The 20023-nt window shown below is 37.2% G+C and overlaps 1 protein-coding gene across 2 annotated transcripts in view; it reads left to right on the top strand.

The window, feature by feature from the left end:
* The first annotated feature begins 12618 nt into the window (after positions 1-12618).
* The window catches only part of Fbxl2 (F-box and leucine rich repeat protein 2), a 29206-nt gene continuing 21801 nt past the window's right edge, over positions 12619-20023 (top strand). For both annotated transcript variants that reach the window (XM_023719744.1, XM_023719743.1), the window contains exon 1: positions 12619-12703. The gene's annotated coding sequence lies outside the window, so the exon portion shown is untranslated. The remainder of the gene's footprint in view (positions 12704-20023) is intronic.

The following is a 20023-nucleotide window of genomic DNA, read 5'->3' as shown; positions in this document are numbered from 1 at the left end:
AAAAAAAAAAAAAAAAAAAAAGATAGATTTGGACCATCCAATTAACCTTCTAGAAACATATAAGATACAGCACCAAATAATGTTACAAGATGACTTCTCAAGTGAACATGGAACATGAGTGAAAATAAATTATACCTATAAATGCATGTCAGAAAGGAAAGATGAAAGTTTTAATGGTCGAAACCCACCTCAGCCTTAAAAGTATAGCAAAATAAATTCAAAGAAAAGTACTGTATAGCAAAGGAATTGATAAAAATAAGAGAGAAAGGCCAGGCATGGTGACATATTCCTCTAATCCCAGACCCTAGAGAGGGTGAAGCAGAAGGATTGCCACAAGTTCAAGGCCAGCCTAGAATACATAGTTCAAGGCTAACCTGAGCTACATATCAAGATCCAAACTCTTTAAAACACACACACACACACACATACACACACACGAAGAAGAAAACAAAAAGAGGGATGAGAAGAAGGAGGAGGACAAGGACAAAGAGGAGAAGAGGAGGAGGAAGAAGAGAGAAATGAATAGAGATAATTTTATGAATAAATTGATAAGCCTAGCTTAAAGGGAAAAAATTTAATACAGAGCCAAAGTATCAATTTTTTAAAGCAGTGGACAGAATTATCAAATGCATTTGACAACTTGTATGAAATGGGAAAATTACATAAAAACCACGTTGAAAGCTGGCACACCTGGTAGCACAGACCCATAATCCCAACACTCAGGAGGCTGAGGAGGAGGATCACTGTGAGTTGGAGGCCAGCCTGAACTATGTGGACTACCTTCTCTCAAAAAAAAAAAAGGTCAACAGGAGACATTAAAAACTTGAAGCATCTAACCAAAAAAATCTCTAAATTTTTCCAACTATGTATGGGATAAAGTAATACAGAATGTAAAGGGGATTTTATGAGGCAAGCATAACCCCAGTATCAAACTAGGTGAAGATATTATTAGAAAGTTATAGGCCAATATTTCTTGTAAACATAGGTGCAAAAATCATAAACATAATTTTAGGAAATTTTTTTTTGGGGGTGGGGGGCGGAACCGGGGATTGAACTCAGGCCCTTGCACTTGCCAGGGAAGCGTTTATTCCACTGAGCCATTTCTCCAGCCCCTAATCTTAGGAAATTAAATCCAGTTGTAAGTAAAAATTATAATGATCAGAGCTCATGAAAATTTTTTTCAGGAGTGCAAGGTTGTTTATATATATGAGAATCAGAGGGCCAGGGAGATGGTCAGTGGAATAAGCGCTTCCCTGGCAAGTGCAAGGGCCTGAGTTCAATCCTTGGTTCCGCCAAAAAAATAAAATCAGTCATTGTAATTCAACACATTTACAGAGTGCAGAAAAACCATATTGTTATCTTAGAACATGTAGAACATGTGCTTGGTAATATTCAGTACTCATGATAGAATTAGTAATACAATAGAAATTCTTTAACGAGATCAATGTCTATCATGGCTTTCAGTTTGTGGTCAAACACTGAACAACTTTTCTGTTTAGGAATAAGACAGGGTCCACTATTGCTAGTTCTATTTAACATTTTACTGGAGATTCTACCTACTGCAATAATGTAAGAAAAGCAAATATATAGAGTTTAAACAAAAAAAATACAAATAAAGCAATGTGTACATAGTTTTGGTGGTTTTTTTTTTTTTTTTTTTTTCAGTACCAGGCATTGAACTCAGGACCAGGCAAGTGCTTATTCTACTGAGCTATCTCCCCGGGTCCCCCAGTCTTGAAGAGTAAAAATCATTAGAATTTGTATCTATTAGAAACAAATAACTGGAAAATGGATTTCTCAAAGATAATGTTATTTATAGCAGCATGAAATTACTTAAGACCAAATTGAATGAAAGATGTACAGGACCTCTCTGCCAAGACCTGAGAAAAATTTGACCACAGTAAATCAGGGGTATGTCCTGTTCATGGATTGGAAGCTTGAGCTAAAGATGCAAGGCTATTCTAATTGTGATTATAACATTGTTTTGTTTGGAAATTGGTAAATTGATTCTAAGTCTTATTTGGAAATGTAAAGGACCTAGAATAGCCACAACAATCTCAAAGAGAAGAGCAAAGTTGGAGGACGTAGGCAGCCATAATGTAAAATAATGTAAGACCACCACAATCATAAGGTAGTCTTAGTGTGAGGAAAGACATTCAGTTCACTGACCAAAAATTCCAGAAGCAGACTGACATTTAGGGTTACCTGATTTACAACAAAAACATGTTATAGTTCCAAGGAAAAAGGGTAGCCTTTCAGTTAAAGTGTGCTCAGTCAACTGAATAACCATATGAGGAAGAGAAAACCTTGATATTTACCTCGGAATATAAGCAGAGTAATTTGAAATGGTTCTTGGCTTCAAATATGAAAGGTAAAACTTTTAGAAGAAAATATAAAAGAATATCTTGATAGCCTTAAAGAACAGAATTCTTAAGGCATGTCATATCTTTATATCAATTAAAAAATTGATAAATTGGTCTTCAGTAAAATTTAACCAAAGACCAACTTACAAGAGTGAAAGGACAAACCTATAGAGAAGATATGCTTGTCCTACAGAGTATTCTTGTCCAAAATATAGAAAGAATTACCAATCTCTGAGGAAAAAAAACCCCAAAATTTAAAAGCAAGCAATTCACAGAAAGCCCCCGAATGGCCAGTTAATTGTATGACTCAGTGCCCAACATTACTGTTCATGTTTGAGCAGTCCACTAAATAATCATCATCAGTATATCTTCACCAGGAAGCTACTGTTAAAGGACAGCAATACCCAATTTTTGTAAAGGTGTGGAACAACGGGACTTTTCAAATTATTCATGATAGGACAAATGGCTAGTTTGGAAAACTTTTTTTGGCAAAAGATAAACATTTGAGTTGTCAAGAAGTTTCTTCCTATGTACATACCCAAGTAAAATAAAAGCATATGTCTGTCAAAAATATATGAGAATATTCATGTTTTGTTCATAAAAACCATGTCATTTAGCCACCAAATGGATAAATTGTAATATATTTATGAGGACACTGTAGAGCAGTAGAAAAATATAAGCCATTGCATCATGGAGTTGCATGGAAATATCACAATTCTGAGTGACAGAAGTAAAATAAAGTATGGGACATTTGATTCTATTTATGTGAAATACAATTTTGGGTTAAATTAATCTGTGGTAATAAAAGTCAAAATAGTATCTGTTTAGGGGTGTACTTTGTTTACTTCTGTAGGTGTCTAAAGGGGAAAAAGACAGATTGAGCAATGGGGTAGTGTGTTCGTAAGTATGTTCATTTTTACACCAAGGATTTAAACAAGTTTATGCATGTTATACCTCAGTATAAAGTAATATGTATGTGTGGCTATTTCAGATTCACCAGTCTGATATCATTAGGCAATCTTTATTATAGTCTTGAAGTGTTATTTTCCATAGAAAGAAACCAGGGCTTCTTGGTGGAATGACTGATTCTAGGACTGAAGCAGAAAATGTATGAGATGGATATAGACCACTCTACAAGACAGCAAGTAAATTGGGAGTGTCTTGTCAAAAGTACTCATCCAATTTGAAAAGGCTCCTGCTGGCCAAAAATGGGTCATTTTGATTTAAAGAAGCAAACATTTAAATTGCCTTTCCAAACCTACCAATAGGTAAAATAAGATTTCTTTTTTGTGGAAGTACTCTAGCTAGTAAGTGCACGAAGAATGATTGATTAGAATGTCAATGTTTTACAATCCTTAATGAATTAATATATCTGGGCACTGAATATCAGTGCTGCTTTTCAAGGAGAAATAACCAAATATGTGTTCCTTAGATGAAAAACATGAGATTTTTAAAAAAATCATTCTCAAACTCAGAAACTGATCTCAACTACCAATGTGCAGAAAATAGAGGCCAGAAAAATGCTATGCCACATCAAAAGGTACAGTCAACAATTCAGACAATGAGATACTACCAGATCATTGATCTGGTTTCTTCAAAAACACCAGTGAAGATCTTTTGTAACGGATAAACAATTATAACAAAGTTACAGGACATAATCTTAACATACAAAAATTATGTTTCCATAGACCAACAGTAAATAACTAGATTTTGAAATTTAAAAGCATACATTTACATTTACATTAACATCAAAAATGAAATGCCAGGGCTGGCCAAATAGCTCAGTGGATTAAAGCACCTGCAAGCAGGTGCAGGGGCCAGCAGTTCAGTTCCTGGGCCTGCCGTGCCAGCCTCAACCCCAAGCACACTGAGACTGCAATTGAGACTGAGCATGGTGGCACGTGCCTGTAATCCCAGCTCTTGGGAAGCTGTAACCAGGAGGATCACTACAAGTCTGATCTAGTAGTGAGACCCTGAATACCCTGTAGACCCTTCCCTAAAAAATAAAATAAAAAATAAAAGATCTATGAGGAAAACTGCAAAACTCCAAAGGAAAAAATCAGTGAGATCTTAATAAATGGTGAGGTATTACATATTAATGAATAGGAAGACTCAGCATTAAGATGTTTTTTCTCTACTTGGTTTCTAGGTTCACCATAATCTTAACAAAATACTACAGTAATTTTGTGGATATTGACATTCTTTTTTCAGAAGTTAAATGCAAGAGCAGAAGACTCAGAAAAGCCAACACAATACAAGAATTGGCACTGCTCGACTTCGAGGCTTGATATATAGCTGCAAATAATCAAGATGTGGTATCAGTGAAATCATAGAAAAGTGGATCAGTGGAACAGAATAGAGGACCTGGAAATAGTACACAAATATAGTCAGCTCATCTTTGACAAAGGAGCAAAAAGAATTCAGTGAAGTATTTTCAACAAATGATGTTGGAACAATCTGACATCTATATGGAAAAGAAAAAGTCAAGATAGGTTAACCTTACACCTTTCACAGAATTCAACAGAAGAAGGTATATACTTAAAAAGCAAAAACAAAATTGGGAGAAAATGTAGGAAAAAAAATCTAGGTGACTTAATTTGGCAAGTGGTTTTTAGGTATAACAAAAGCACTATACATGAGAAAACTATTCAGTAAGTTGCACTTTGTTAAAATTAAAAACTTCTGAGAAAGACACTGGCAAGCCACAGACTAGCAGAAAATACTTCTTAAACATAGCTAATGAAGGACTAGTGTCCAAAATATATAAAGAATTCTTAAAACTTAGCTATAAGACAACCAGTATATTAAATGGGCAGAAGATCTGAATGAAAAACTTACCAAGGAGGATGTTTTAATGGAAAATGGGCATATAAAAAAGATGCTTACTGTGATATTATTGCTAGAGAATTTTTGTACCAGGCATCGAACTCAGGACCTTGTGCTTGCTGGACAGGTGCTGTGCCACTGAGCTATAGCCCTAGGCTGAGAATTAAAATTTGAAACAAAAATGAAGATACACGGTTCATTGCTGCTGAGTGTTGTACTTCTACTTGGGAAGACAGTATGATGGTTTCTTATAAAGCTAAATGTACACAATCCAGCATTTGCACTTTTAGACATGCCCAAATAAGTAGAAAACTTAAACCTGTATGCAAATGTTTAGAGCAGCAGCATTCTTAATCACCCCATGGTGGATGCAATCAAGATGTCAGCAGGAGCTGCAGAGATAACTCAGTGGTCTAAGCACCTGCTAGGCAAGCACAAAGACCCTGGTTTGTTCCCTGTACCACATGCTGTCCTGGCCACCAAGATTGGGCATGGTGGTGCACACCTGTAATCCCAGCACTGGAGGATCACTATGGGTCCGAGCTGCGTAGTGAGATCCTGCACCAAATGTATAAAAATAAAAAAAGATGTTAGCAGTAGGTGAGAAGATAAACTGTACAACTGTACAGTGGAATATTATTGAGTGAAAAGTAATGATCTATCAGCCATGAACCTGCAAAAGCATATTACTAAATTTACAAGCAAATCTGAACGACTACTATGGTTCCAGTTGTTTAATGTTCTGGAAAAGCCAAACTATAAAGATACTTAAACCATCAGGGGAGCTGGGCATGGTGGCACATGCCTGTAACCCCAGCACTCAGGAGGCTAAGGCAGGAGGATTGCTGTGAGTTCCAGGTCAGTCAGAGCTGCAAAGTGAGTTCAAAGCCATTCTAAAAAGCACAGTGAAACTGTCTCAAAAAGACAAAACAACAACAACAAAAAAAATAAAATAAAGACAAAACAACAACAAAACAAAGCTGACCAGATGATCAGCAGAACTGAATATATACATACAAAGAATTTTATATTCAGAGGCAGTAAGTCAGATAACTTCCTGATAGGTATTGGACATCACTGTAATAAGTTATTCCTTACTGATTTTGGTTTAGCCAAAAGGTGCAAAGACAACAAGATTTGGCAGAGAAGATAAAAATCTCACTGGCTATGCCCAATATCGGTGTGTACCTTGGTAATGAGCAGAGTTGTGGAGATGACATGGAATCCCTAGGATATGTTTTGATGTATTTTAATAGAGCAGCCTGTCACGGCAAAGGCTCAAGGCTACAACAAAAAAATGAGATTAGTGAAGTTTTACATAAGGGGATTCCTTCAGAACTTGCCAAGTACCTCAACTATCATAGGCTGCAATGCTGAGGCAGCTATTTTTCATCCTGCTCAGGGTGACTGGATAGTGTTAAAGCAGAAAGTTTCTTCCGTTGGGCAGGGTCAGCAGGCCCAACCTCCACAGCCTTCTGAGCCTGAATTGAGGAGCAGAAGAAACAGAGCAGGTGATTGGAGCAGCTTTTGTTTCTCCTCCAGTCTAGAAAGTTTAGTTTATTGTTCACTAGCCAGTTGTAATGACGGGGGTTCATCAAGACAGTCACTTACTTGGTGTAAAGAAACGTAATTTCAGTATGAACTGACTCAGGCGGTACTGCCGGTGCTTTGTCTGGAGTTGTAGTCGCTGTAATTTTGAATATTAACTGAGATGGTGAAACGTGGTATTCAGTTTTTTAATTGCTTTTTGTCAAGTAGAAAAGTTAAATGACTTATACACACAAATTGGAGAAATTGTACATAAGCCAATTTCTTGCTAAAAACCTTTTATTTTGAAATCCTGTTTTGACAAATGGTATTTCAGAAGAACTGCATGAACAGTATCTCAGTTACTCTTCTCTGATTGCTGGGACAAATACCTGACACTCAAAATGAGGGAAGGAAAGGTTTTAGCTCACAGTTACTATAGGTTTCAGTCCATACTCAGCTGGCTCCAAGGCAGAGTGGCACAGGGCAGAGAGCAGCAGTTCGAAAGGCAGAAAAACAGAGCAAAAGGAGCAACAGCAACAATGGCAACAGAGAACAAGTGTGTGTCTCTGTCTCTCTTATGTTACATTCAGGCTATCAGACCCAGGCTGGGTGTAGCACTCACACCCATAATCCCAGCCTTGGATCATGGATTAATCACAAACTGTAGAACTGCACCTCAGTGACTGCATGAGGCTTTGGGGGACAAATGCACACAAACCATAACAATCTTTAGCAACAGTTGTGACAGTTATAGATGCTCACAATTTTGCATTCTTGGGGTTTTTCCATCCCTGGGGTTTGCAAGTTCACTTAAAACATCCTTTAAGTGACTGGCTTCTTGTTTGCAAGCCAGCTGATATGGTAGCAAAGATTCCAGTGTTTTAGTATATGAAAGACTGCCTACTTGCCTGTGCTAGAAATAGCAAGTATCTAAAGAATTCTTAAATTTGGTGACGATTAGATTACCCTTAGGACTCTGCATTAACTCTATAATGTTCTTGGTATAAAAAAAGAGCATATTTGTCACAAACTTAGTTACAACTGAGCATATATATTGCTTAGATATGTTAATCACTTAGATATGCAAACATCTTTATGAGCTGGGATGTTTAAATTTTCAAATGGTGCTTTTTTGTTCCCAAGTTCATTAAAAACTAAAAACAAAAAAGATAGTTCAGGGGTTCATTAGGAGAAAGGAAAGGATGAGTAGGAGAAGCACAGGCAATTTTTATGGCACTATTATAAATGATTTTTATGGCACTGAACTATGTAGAGTGACGTATACTTGGCATCATGTATTTGGCAAAACTCATAAAACTAACTTGATAGAAACTGAATTTTGATGTAAACTGTAAGCTTAAGTTTTCTAACAAATGTACCACAGGAACATAACTTAATAAAGGAAATGGGGGGGTATATATATGGTAACTGTACTCCGTGTTCTTATTTTAAAGAAAAAATTTATTTTTTTTAACCCTCCCCCTACCAAAGAAAAATTTGAAAGACAAAATAAATGTTAAAGAGATGTTAAAATCATGCATATAGGTAGGCAAAATGTATATGCCTGCTATCCCAAAACTCTGGTTGAGGAAGGAAGATCTCAAATTTGAGTCCAATCTGGGCAATTTAGTGACTTAGCAAAAACTTTTCTCAAAACAAAAAATGAGAAAAGATTGGGAGCATAGCTTATTGTGAATCCCCTGTACCACCAAATTTTTAAAAATGCATGTGTAAAAAAAATTTTTTAAGTGCGTGTGCAAAACTGAGATATATTACAAGATGATTAAAAAGTAATTAATTGGGCTGGGGAGATAACTCAGTAGAATAAGTGCTTGCCTGGCAAGCACAAGGGCCTGAGTTCAATCCCTGGTTCCCCCCCCAAAAAAATTAATTGACAGGCAAGAAAACATGTGGTAAATATGTCATAAAATAAATATCAGTGATTGAAGAGTCAGGATTTTCTCCAAGTTAGCACATACTATATTTTTGAATTCAAAGACTTAACATTATAAAAATCTCAATTTCTTCCAAATTTTCTGAAGTTTAGTTATATCTTAATAAAGATAAAACCAAAAGCAGCTTTTCTGGCGAAGGAGATGGAGTAGAGGTCAGGAACAACTGTGTGTCTTGATTCTGGCAGTCCTAGAAGGTAATAAAAGAGTCCGGTCTTTGTGTATAGGAGAAAAAGGGTAAGCTGGCAAGAAGCCACTCTGAAGTTCCTCAGAAATCCCTGAGGTAGTGATCAGGGTAAGGAAGTTAAACATCCATGTCTCAGGAATGGATAACAGAACGCTGGAACTGGATCAGAGTCTTGTAATACCATGAGACTGGAGACTGTAGATGTGTTCTAGGATGCAGGTGCTAATGAAAAGGCACATTTCCTCTAGAAAAGCTGCTTTTGGTTTTCAGCTATCATTCCCTAGCACTGAGGCAGACAGACCACTGTTCAGAGTGTGCTCGGTGGCTCTTTTCCTCTGTCAGAATGCTGGGCCTTCCCTTTGATCCCTGCTGGGCTGGCAGCTGTTGTTTTCTCTAAGAGGTGTTACTGTTGTCTACCAGGTTTTTGTTTGCTTCTCATTTCTTTCCCAACTTTCTCATATTCTGTGGCTTCTTGGCTTTTGCTGGGGAAATAAGTGGTTATTTACAGACTCGGCCAGCTAATGAAGCCGTCCTTCTGCCAGGGGTACAAATACATCCAACCAAGTGGGTTCTGTCAATCAGCTTTTTTGGCCATGTTAATTGAGGCTCAAACATCTAAGCTTATTGTGTATGTCCAAAAGAGAGGTTTGTTGGCATACATTAGGAAGGTTAGAATTAGAAGTCTCTCATTATTGCCAGGCTTGGTGGATCAGAGTTGGTCTTCACGCAGAACTGCTTAGGATCACTCTCCCACCTTCATTTCTTCAAACCAAGGAAATAAAAAATTAATGAGTTCTGTTTTCCCAGAATTTGTATGGTGTGTCAAGCAGGTTCTGAATGCACAAACATTGACTATTTCATAGTAGTGATGTGTACTTATATGTTTGCTAGTTATATAACCAGATGACACTTCAGACTTTCAAGTTGTAACATTTTATTCTACAATGTTAACATCTTTTTGTGTGTGTTTTTTCCCTTTCTTTCTAGAATATTTTCCTTCTTGGATATAGTAACTTTGTGCAGATGTGCACAGATTTCCAAGGTAGTGTATTGTTTAGATTTTTAATGAGTACCAAGTTTTATAGGAATAAGGATACCTTGAGTTCAAATTAAGTGTTAAAATTAAACTCAGTATCTTTTGCATTTAATATAACATTATAATTCTGTAATTGATTGTTAACAATATATATCAAGAATAAAAGTTTCCAAATACAAAGGTTGCAAATAGACTTTTTAATAATTAAGTTAAGGTACCTCTTTCACCTCCGCCCCTTTTTCTCTTTTCTCCTACCACCCAGGCCTGGAACATCTTAGCCCTAGATGGAAGCAACTGGCAAAGAATAGATCTTTTTAACTTTCAAACAGATGTCGAGGTAAGTTAGTTAATTTTGCTTAGAGGGCTTTTCAGAAAGATAAGCAACTGTTGTTTCTATCCTGCTGTTTTTAACTACATTTTAGATGTCTGTTTTTTCTTTTTTAGTGTATGTGCTACCAAAGTGAGCACATAGATTTGTTTTCTTTTTAATGAGACAGGGTCTCACTATGTAGTTCCAGCTGGCTTTCAATTCACTGTGTAGGTCAGGCTGGCCCAGAACTCATAGTGATCCTCCTGCCTCAGTGTCCTGAGTGCTGGAATTATAGTCATGTGCAACTATGCCCAACCTATGGATTTAACATTAAAGGGTTTTATTTGTTTGTTTTTTCTTTGAGACAGGATCTCACTTTGTAGTTCAGGCTGGCCTGAACTCCCAGCAATCCTCTTGTCTCAGCCTTGTTAGTGCTGGGATTACAGGGGTGACCCACCATGCCCAACATATTAGTATTCTGGTGGAACAGAAGAGAAAAAAATGTGGAAGATATTTTTATGTATCAAGACCAAATTTTCCCTTGTCTTTTATTTTTGCTCTGCGTCAGTGACAGATGGCTCTTCTCCCTTGCTCACACTCATGAGTTTTACCCTCAACACTTTAAAAGTCTTGCAGCTCTATCATTAACACTTAACCTTACTTAGTCTTTTGTAGGAGATCTGACACATATTTATTGCTCTGAAGGATCTGGGAATTGTAATTCAGCATGAAGAATGGGGAAATGCCTTAGGTATAGGTCCACGAGTGAGGCTGGATATGTGATGTGTCTCTCAACTGGGCTACATAAGCTATATAACTTCTCAGGCCTTTTGTTTAATTACCTGCAAAATAAAGAATCCTTAAAACCCTTTCTAATTCCAGGATTCTGTTCTACAAGTTATGATCAAAAAATAAGTGTTTAAGTAAGGACTTCTTACAGTAACTCACATTCCTTCACTTTGAACATACTTATCCCATTGTTCTTACCACTTACTGCATCTTTAGTTGTGCTCTGTGGCTGCCTTGAGATCCTAAATTGATGTAAAACATTTACCTTTTGTGGTCATTTTGACTTTGGGAAGGACCAGAAGTCAGTTAAGTCCAGTGAAGAAGGCAAATGAAGATGCACCATAATGGTTTGATGAGCTCACCTTTGCATTGGTGGCACTTGGCAGGAGCAGTCTTCATATTTTTTTAACATATCTTATAAAGACACTCATGTAAGAAGACTTCCAAAACTGCTTCAGGAAAGCTACAAGAATGATGGGATAGGTGGATGTGTTGGGCAAGTGTTTTGAGAAGAATTAATGGCATTGTGTCTTTTTTTTTTTTTTTTGTATTTTTAGAGGAGGGTCTACAGGGTGTTCAGGATCTCACTACTAGATTGGACTCATAGTGATCTGCCTGTTTACAGCCTCCCAAGAGCTGGGATTATAGGCACGTGCCACCACTCCCAGCCTCAATTGAACTCACTGGCCCCTGCACCTGTTTGCAGGCACTTTAATCCGCTGAGCTATTTGACTGGCCCTGGCAATGTATTTTTTAATATAAAGAATGTTTAAAAAATTTAAACATTAAACATTTTTTATCACCACTTGTATTTATCTGGAATATATATAAATATTTCAAGTTAAGAGTTTAAACGTAGTCAAATGAATAAAAGCAACTTTGACACATTCACAGCAGGTCTGTAATTCCAAAGTCTCAGTGCTGGGGGATTTCAATCAGTGGTGGTACATGCATGAGTATCTCACAGGATAGCTGGAATTACTGGTGGTATAAGTAGATCTAATCATTTTTGCTGGCCTTGTTACTGATAAAATTAATAAAAAGGCACTGGTAGGACAGTCAGGCATGTCCTCTGGTGGTTTGGGCAAGTAGGAACACGTTAATACATTTCTAATCAGAAAGGGTGGGAATAATAAAGAGCGTTGCATAGAACAATTGCTTAAAATGCTGATTTGAGGGCATTGAGATCCTAGAATCTATTGTTTCCCCAGTGTTAGTAAAACTTTCTTACCCATTTAGCCAGTTTATTTACTGCAGAGGAATTGCTTTTTAATGCAGTTACTATTACAGTATATTGGCCAAATACTTTACCAAGGTATATGTTTTATGTAATAAGGACATGGTTATGTTTAAAAGTGACATAAATCCAAACAGTTTCCTCCTAGTTACTTGCCTTAGCAGAACCTAGAATAACTAATGGTCTGCTGTGGAAGCCCCCTCTCCTCTCCCCACTGTCACCTGCTGCATGAGTCTGGTTTCTGTTTTTAGCCAGCAGAGGAGGCACGTACAGCAAGTGCACAAGTGTACAGCAAATGTTGTTTTGGAATCTCATGTTGTTCTACTGCTAGGTGGGCAGCATGGAACAATGATGCTTTTCTAACTTTCTCCATTCAAGGGTCGAGTAGTGGAAAATATCTCCAAGCGATGTGGTGGATTCCTAAGGAAGCTCAGCTTGCGAGGCTGCATTGGCGTGGGGGATTCTTCCTTGAAGTAAGTCAAATCCACAGAGGCCCACTCAGTCACAGCAGTTTGTAGGTGACATTTTTGTGAGCAAAAAATAAATGTAGCTTATCCTAAGCTTTTCTTCTGTTCTTTCTGTGACAGTTTGTGTAGAGTAACCAGAGAACCATGACTTTTGAATAACAGGTGAGCTCCACTGTGAGGGATGCAAACTTGGACGAATTAATTCACCTGATTGAGAGTCAGTTCTCTCCACTGTAAAGTAGGGCAGTTATAATTCTTGCACAAGTGTGCTACAAACATCACATGAAACAACACATGTAACGTGCTTGGCACGTAATAGTATTAGAATACTTACTCACCTCTCTCTATTATCTTCTTCACTTTCCCATCTTCCTAATTTCTCATAAAATTATATTATAGAAAAATAGTGCTTTAAAAATTTCCTTACCATAAGGTAGAATTTTTGCTTACTCCTAATGGGATGTGATTATTACATGCATTTTATTATAGTTAGCAATATCCCTAGCCAACTAGATGCATGTCCCTCCTTTCTGGATAGCTATTATTTAATGGAGATGTTATCAAATCACTATGTTAACATATTTTTAAAGATTTTTTGGAGATAGACAAAGCTAGAACCTTTATGTTCTTATTATAGTGGCCTCTAGCATTACTTCTGGGATTGGTTAGATTAGAATATGACCCTTGGAAGCTTGGAACAGGCCTCTGCATTACTACAGTATACATCCTTTGCAGGCTTCCAGGAGGAATGTGCTGTGTATTGCGAATGCAGACAGTAGGGTTTATAATTCAAACATCTACTACATCATTGCTGAGAAATTTGGCTTAGTGTGAAATGCTTGTGTGAAGGATCAAAACACTTTAAATTTTATGGAACAAAGTAGTTCTTTTCTATTTAATTACAAAACTTGGACCATTATACTATTTTTGTTTTCTGTTTCAGAATCTTTATAAACCAATGAAATGAATAGAGTCTACCTCAAGAGAAGCTTAAATGTAGCAGTCCATCCTAAGAAAATGTATAATAAAGAACACAATCTAATAGTGGTTCCATTAAGGAAATTGAATGTGAGGATACAAATTGTTCAGAAAGGATGTCAAAGAAATGCATTTTTTTCTTGGCAATCAGAAATAAAACCTTATCTACTAGCCAAACAGCCTTTTGAAGCCAAGAATGTTTATTATTTTTAGAGCAATAATCTGTATTAATTGGTTAACTACCCATGCATTTTTATATATGAAGAATACATTATTATAAAAAAGTATAGTCACAAAGTTCTGAATTGGAGACAAATTTATTCCTTCAGTTTTGTATAGAAAACACTTGGAACTAGCCTTGGCCTCTGCCCTCTCCCACATGTGTATAGTGTAGAGGAAGCTATTCATTTATAAAATGTGTTGACACTGTGGAGATTAGTATGGAGAGTCCTCAGAAAACTAGAACTAGAGGAGGTTTCGTACTATTCCCCTTCCTGGTATTGTCCTAGAAAAATTAAAAGCATCACACCACCGTGATATATGCACACCCATGTTTACAGCAGCAGATTTATAATAGCCAAACCTTGGAAACAACCCAGATGCCCATCAGCTAGTGAATGGATGAAGATTGATGTGGGTACTATGATACAATGAAGTACTATTCTGCCATAAAGAAAGATAAGCTCAAGACATTTCTAGGGAAGTGGAGGCACCCTGAGACCATACGTTTAAGGGAAATCAATCACACACATGTAACGACTACATTATTTCTCTGGTGTGAGAAACTGAAAATGTAAATAAGGACCAAAATGTATGATAGGTGTGTGAAATAGGAAGAAAATGTTCAAATGGGGAGAGGAAGAGGTGAGGGGGAGGGAGAAAAGAAAGGAGGGAAAAGGAGGGCCAGGGAGATGGCTCAGTAGAATAAGTGCTTCCCTGGCAAGCACAAGGGCCTGAGTTCAATCCCCGGTTCCACCAAAAAGAATAAGAAGAAGGGAAAAGGAAAGAAAATGAGAAAAGAAAAAAATGAAAGTAAGGCTTTTGTAAATGGGGAGGGGAAAGTTGAAGAGAGGGTAGGGGAATGGAAAAAGGAGCAGGTTACATTAGGTATAAGTACAGATTCTCTATGGTGAATGTGACCATTATGCATATCTAAAATGTACCCCAAAAAATCTGATTGGAAAAGAAAAGAATTTATCACTCACTGACACATTAAAAATATATTCGTTGAGCCCTTACTAGAAAAGGTACCATTTTAGGCAATAGAGATACAATAGCAAACCAAATAGACTAAAAATAGAACTAATAGAGCCTGGATATATTTGCTGTTTCTCCTTCTACCATGTAGAAGTCCTATGGTGTTTTTGTGTGTTAGTTGGTATTGGGGATTGTACTGAGGACCTTCTCACTGAGGTACATCCTCAGCTCCTAAAATTTGACACACCGTCTTCCTGTGTCACTTACATTGTCCAGACTCAGCTTGAACTTTTAACCTTCCTGCCTCAGCTTCATCCTGCAAGTTAAGTTTATTGAGATGTAATTGAGGTCAAATAGATGGGACACATTTAAGGCATATAATTTGGTAATTTTTGCCATGCTTCTACACTCTCCAACCACTACCATATATGTATATGTACAGTCAGCCCTCCATATCCATGTTTCAACCAGCCATGCATCAAAAATATATACTAAACACATACACTCTATTTTCCTTTCCCTAAACTACTGTTTGTACAGCAGTTACATTGCAATAGGTACAATAAATCTAAAGATGACTTAAAGGTTAGGAGAAGACATTTTTGTCACATGTGAACACCGCTCCCTGTTACATAAGTAAAGGACTTGAGCGTCTGCAGATTTTGGTGTTTGTGGGGAGACCCTGGGGCCGTGCCCACAGATCCTGATGGACCCCGGAGCCATCCCCACAGATCCTGATAGATTCCTGCCCTTCCTTTCACCTGGATCTTTCCACTCGACAGAATTGCTTTGCGATTTATCCATCTTGCGTACATCAACACCTGTTTCATGTTCATTATTAAATTTAGCTTATGGCATGGATATGCTGCTACTCTGTGGGTAATGAGTTAGACCCTGTAAACCTGTTGTAAGTTGGAAATACTGCTAAGTTGCATGTGCATTTAATATACTTAATATACATCATAGCTAAGACTAACCTTAAATGTGTCACAGCACTTACATTAGCCTACAGCTGGGCACAGTCACCTACTACAGAGCCTATTCTATAGTAAGTGCTGATACTCATGTAATTTGTTGAATTCTTATATCCAAAACATACCGGCAATGGTTTTTACCCTGTAGAATTTCAGTTGTTTGTTCCGGTGCTCCTGAGGCTGACTGGAAGTGATGGCTCTTTGCCATTGCCCTCATCACAAGAGAGTGTACACTTCATAATGCTAATCAGGAAAACACCAGAACTCAATATGTGTTGGGGTTGTACAATGTATTTATTTGTTCATCTGTTTATGGACATGAAATCTACCATGGAGCTGAGCCTGGTGGCACACACCTGGAATCCCAGCACTCTGGGAGCTGAGGCAGAGGGATTACAAATTCATATCCAATCTGGACAATTTAATGACTTAGCAAAACTGTGTTTGAAAATAAACACTAAAAAAGGGCTCAGTGTAAAAGCCTTAGGTTCAGTCCCCAGTACTGATAGATAAGCAAGGAGATAAAGCTGCTGTGCATGTTTGCTTGTGTTTTGTATGATTCATGCTTTCTTTTCTCCTGGATAAACACCCAAGAGATGAATAGTTAAATCATGTGGCAGGTGCATGTTTAACTTTTAAAGAACTTCCAGACTGTTTCTCACAGAGACTGTACCATTTTGTATTCCCACTAGTGAGATGTGATACTTTTGGTTCTTCCACATTCTTGTCAACATTTGCTATGGTCCATCTCTTTAAATTATATTCTTGTCCTAGGTGTGTTGTATAGTATTGCTTTAATTTTCATTTCTTTAATAGGTAAGAATTACTTTTTCTTTGATGCAGTTCACCATCCATTTAATGTATTTATTTTCTGTCAGCATATCTTTGGTGAAATATCAGTTCAAATCTTTTGTCAAAAAAAAAAAAAAAAATTGGGTCGGGGAAATGGCTCAGTAGAATAAGCACTTCCCTGGCAAGTGCAAGGGTCTGAGTTCAATCCCCAGTTCTGCAAAAAAAGAAAAAGATGACCTTCCAAAAAAGTCAACAGTTAAGAAAACAATCTAATGAAAACAATGGACAAAAGACTTTTTTGTGTGTGTGCGGAACTGGGGATTGGACTCAGACCCTTGCACTTGCCAGGGAAGCACTTATTCTACTGAGCCATCTCGCTGGCCCCTAGATCATCTTTTTATTGTCTATTTTCTTATGCTTCTTAGCTAGCTGGGCACTCTCATGCACCAATGTTGGTATCCCCTATGTTGTCATGAGGGTGCTGATGTGCACATTACAGTCAGCAGACGGGGCAGTACCTGGGATCACTTTAATGATTCCAGAAAGTGCCACATGTATCAGGCAATGTTGAGAACCTTGTCAAGTGACATTCCATTGTACTTAACATTTTCTGTTTCTTCTGTCTCTTGGTGGCTCCTTGTGGGCTTTGATGATCAAGGGCAGAGACAGAAGGCACCACCTCCATCTGGGTATGTCTGTTCTGACCAGTCAGTTTCACTATAATTCTCAGACTCTTCTAGTCACCAGGTGCCTTGATGATGTCATCACCTGCTTCTTTTGGAGACTGAAAGGGGGCTGATCTTGGGGCCCAGGGTAGATGTGGTGCCGACTTCACCTTTGGTGCCTCACAGGTATATGATTTTGATCCCACATGGGATCTCGAGGTCGAAGTTGTGCAGTATTGTGGAGACAGCTGGTGTCAGATGAAACTGGATCTGGGATAGCCAAAGAAAGTTGCACCTTAAAAAAAAAAAAAAGTTGCACCTTAGCCTCTGTTAGCTGAAAGCCTTAACTACTGACTTTTGAGAGTTCTTAATACATCGTATACACAAGTCCATTGTCAGATAAGTTTTCCCGGTCTGTGGCTTAAGTTTTCATTTTCTTAACTGCCTTTTTGAAGAGGTTTTAAATTTTTTTTTCAAAGTTTTATTGATAAACAGATAGCAATGAGACAGTTTCAAATCAAATCGGAAGTACAGTTTCAACAAATAATACACTGCATATATTCTTCTTAGTGGTTAATTGCTGTACAAGATGCGGACTTGTGATCCTATTTACAAACATCATTAGAACAAATCATTCTATTCATTAAGAGAATGCAACTATATATCTATCCCAACCTCTTTGAATACACAGATACAAAATGGACATAAATCTGTATGCCCCATTTTTTGTAAGTTCCGTTATTGAATATTATAAGGTTTTAAATTTTAAGGTAGTTTAGTTTATCCATTTTCTCTTGCGGATATTTCTTTTGGCATAAGACATTGAGGCCTAACCCTGGATCATAAGGACTTCCTCCTAAATTTTGCGGCTTAGAGCCATGTTCCACTCCTAATGGGCTTTTATATATGGTATAAAGTCTACATTGAACTTCTTTTTTGGCCTATGGATATTCAGTTATTCATGATTTCTTGAAATGAACCCTTCCTCCAATGAATTGGCTTTGTGTGTTTGTTGAAAATCAGTTTTCTACAATGTGTGAAAGTGTATTTGTGGTCTATATTACTATAAATCATCCTGTCTTAATAACTAACTGTAGCCTCATAATGGTTTGAAATCAGGTTGTATTAGTCTTCCAACTTCTCCAAGGTACTTTGGCTACTCCAGGACCATTGCATTTTCCTATCAATTATAGGATCATCTTGATAATTTTTATAAAGCAGCCTGCTAGGATTGTTATTCAAATAATGTTGAATCCATAGGTCAATTAGGGGAGAATTGATATCTGAACAATATTGAGTCTTCTAATCCATGAATATGATATGTCTCTCAATGTACTTAGTTGCTTTACAGTTTCTCTCAAGCCAGGTGTAGTAGCATGTACTTATAATCCTAGCATCTGGGAGGCTGAGGCAGGAGGATCACCCTAAGTTTGAGGTCTAACTGAACTGCATAGCAAGACCCTATCTTGAAAAATATTTTTTCTCTCAGCTTATTTTGTACTTTTCAGTGTAGAAATTTTACACATATTTTGTCAAATACCTTTTTGAATGGTATTTTTATTTAAATTTTCAATTCATTAATGAAGATACTATTGATCTTTCTTTATATAGTGATGGGGGGGGATCATCTGTTTGTTGGTTTTTTGTTGTTTTGTTTTTTATGCTGGGGTGAGCCCAGGGACATGCTAATCATGTATCAGCCCTGTGTGTTAGTCTTTTATCTTGCCCCCTTGAAACTTCACTTATGAGTTTTAATAGCTTTTCTCTGATTCCTTTGGAATTTCTACATAATCATGTCACTTACAAATGAAGATGGTTTTCTTTTTTCTGTTTCTAGTCTGTGCCTCTATATTTTGCTTTTGATTGTACTGGTGAGACCATTTAGCACAGTGTTGAAAAAGAGTATAGTAGATATTCTAGCCACATTTTTTTTTAACCTCAAGGAACACATTCAAGTATTATATTAGCTATAGCTTATTTTATAGATTATTATCTAACTGAGGAAGTTATTTAGTGTTTCTAGCTGAAAGAAAGTTTTATTTTTGAGAGGCCAGCCAAATAGCTCAGTGGATTAAAGCACAGATGTGGGGCCTGGAGTTTGATCCCTGGGCCTGCCGGTGATGCCCCACAAGCAGGGCGCACTGAGACTGCAATTGAGACTGGGCATGGTGGCGTGCGTCTGTAATCCTAGCACTTGAGAGGTTGTAAACAGGAGGATCACTACTAGTCCAATCTACGCAGTGAGACCCTGTAGACCCTGTCCTAAATTAAATTAAAAAAAAGTTTTATTTTTGAGAGGGGAATGAAGCTTAAATTTTTGTCAGATGTTTTTTCTGATCTACATAGACTTTCTCTTTTAGTCTGTTAGTATGAAGAATTACACTAATAATTTTAAAATATTTAAGTCAGCTTTCCATTCGTTGGATAAACCTTACTTGAGAAATGCATTATATATTTTATCTATTACTAAATCATATTTGTTAACAATTTTTGTAGTTCTATTCACAAGTACTGTTGTTTCTGTAGTTTTCATTTCTTCTAATGTTTTTATCTGGTTTCCACATGAAGGTAATATTGGCCTCATAGAATGAACTGGGAAGTATTTCCTCCAGCTTCCTAAAGAATTTTTAATCTAGCAGTTAATTGGAAAGATTCTCACCCTGACTAACTATATATACTGATACCTGTGAACTAAGCTACTGCACTGCAGATGGTAATTT

The sequence above is a fragment of the Octodon degus genome, unplaced genomic scaffold, assembly GCF_000260255.1.
Source record: "Octodon degus isolate 3935 unplaced genomic scaffold, OctDeg1.0 scaffold00071, whole genome shotgun sequence".
Taxonomy (NCBI): Eukaryota; Metazoa; Chordata; class Mammalia; order Rodentia; family Octodontidae; genus Octodon; species Octodon degus.
The sequence above is the reverse complement of the archived record's forward strand: the minus strand, read 5'-3'. Positions and strand labels throughout refer to the sequence as shown.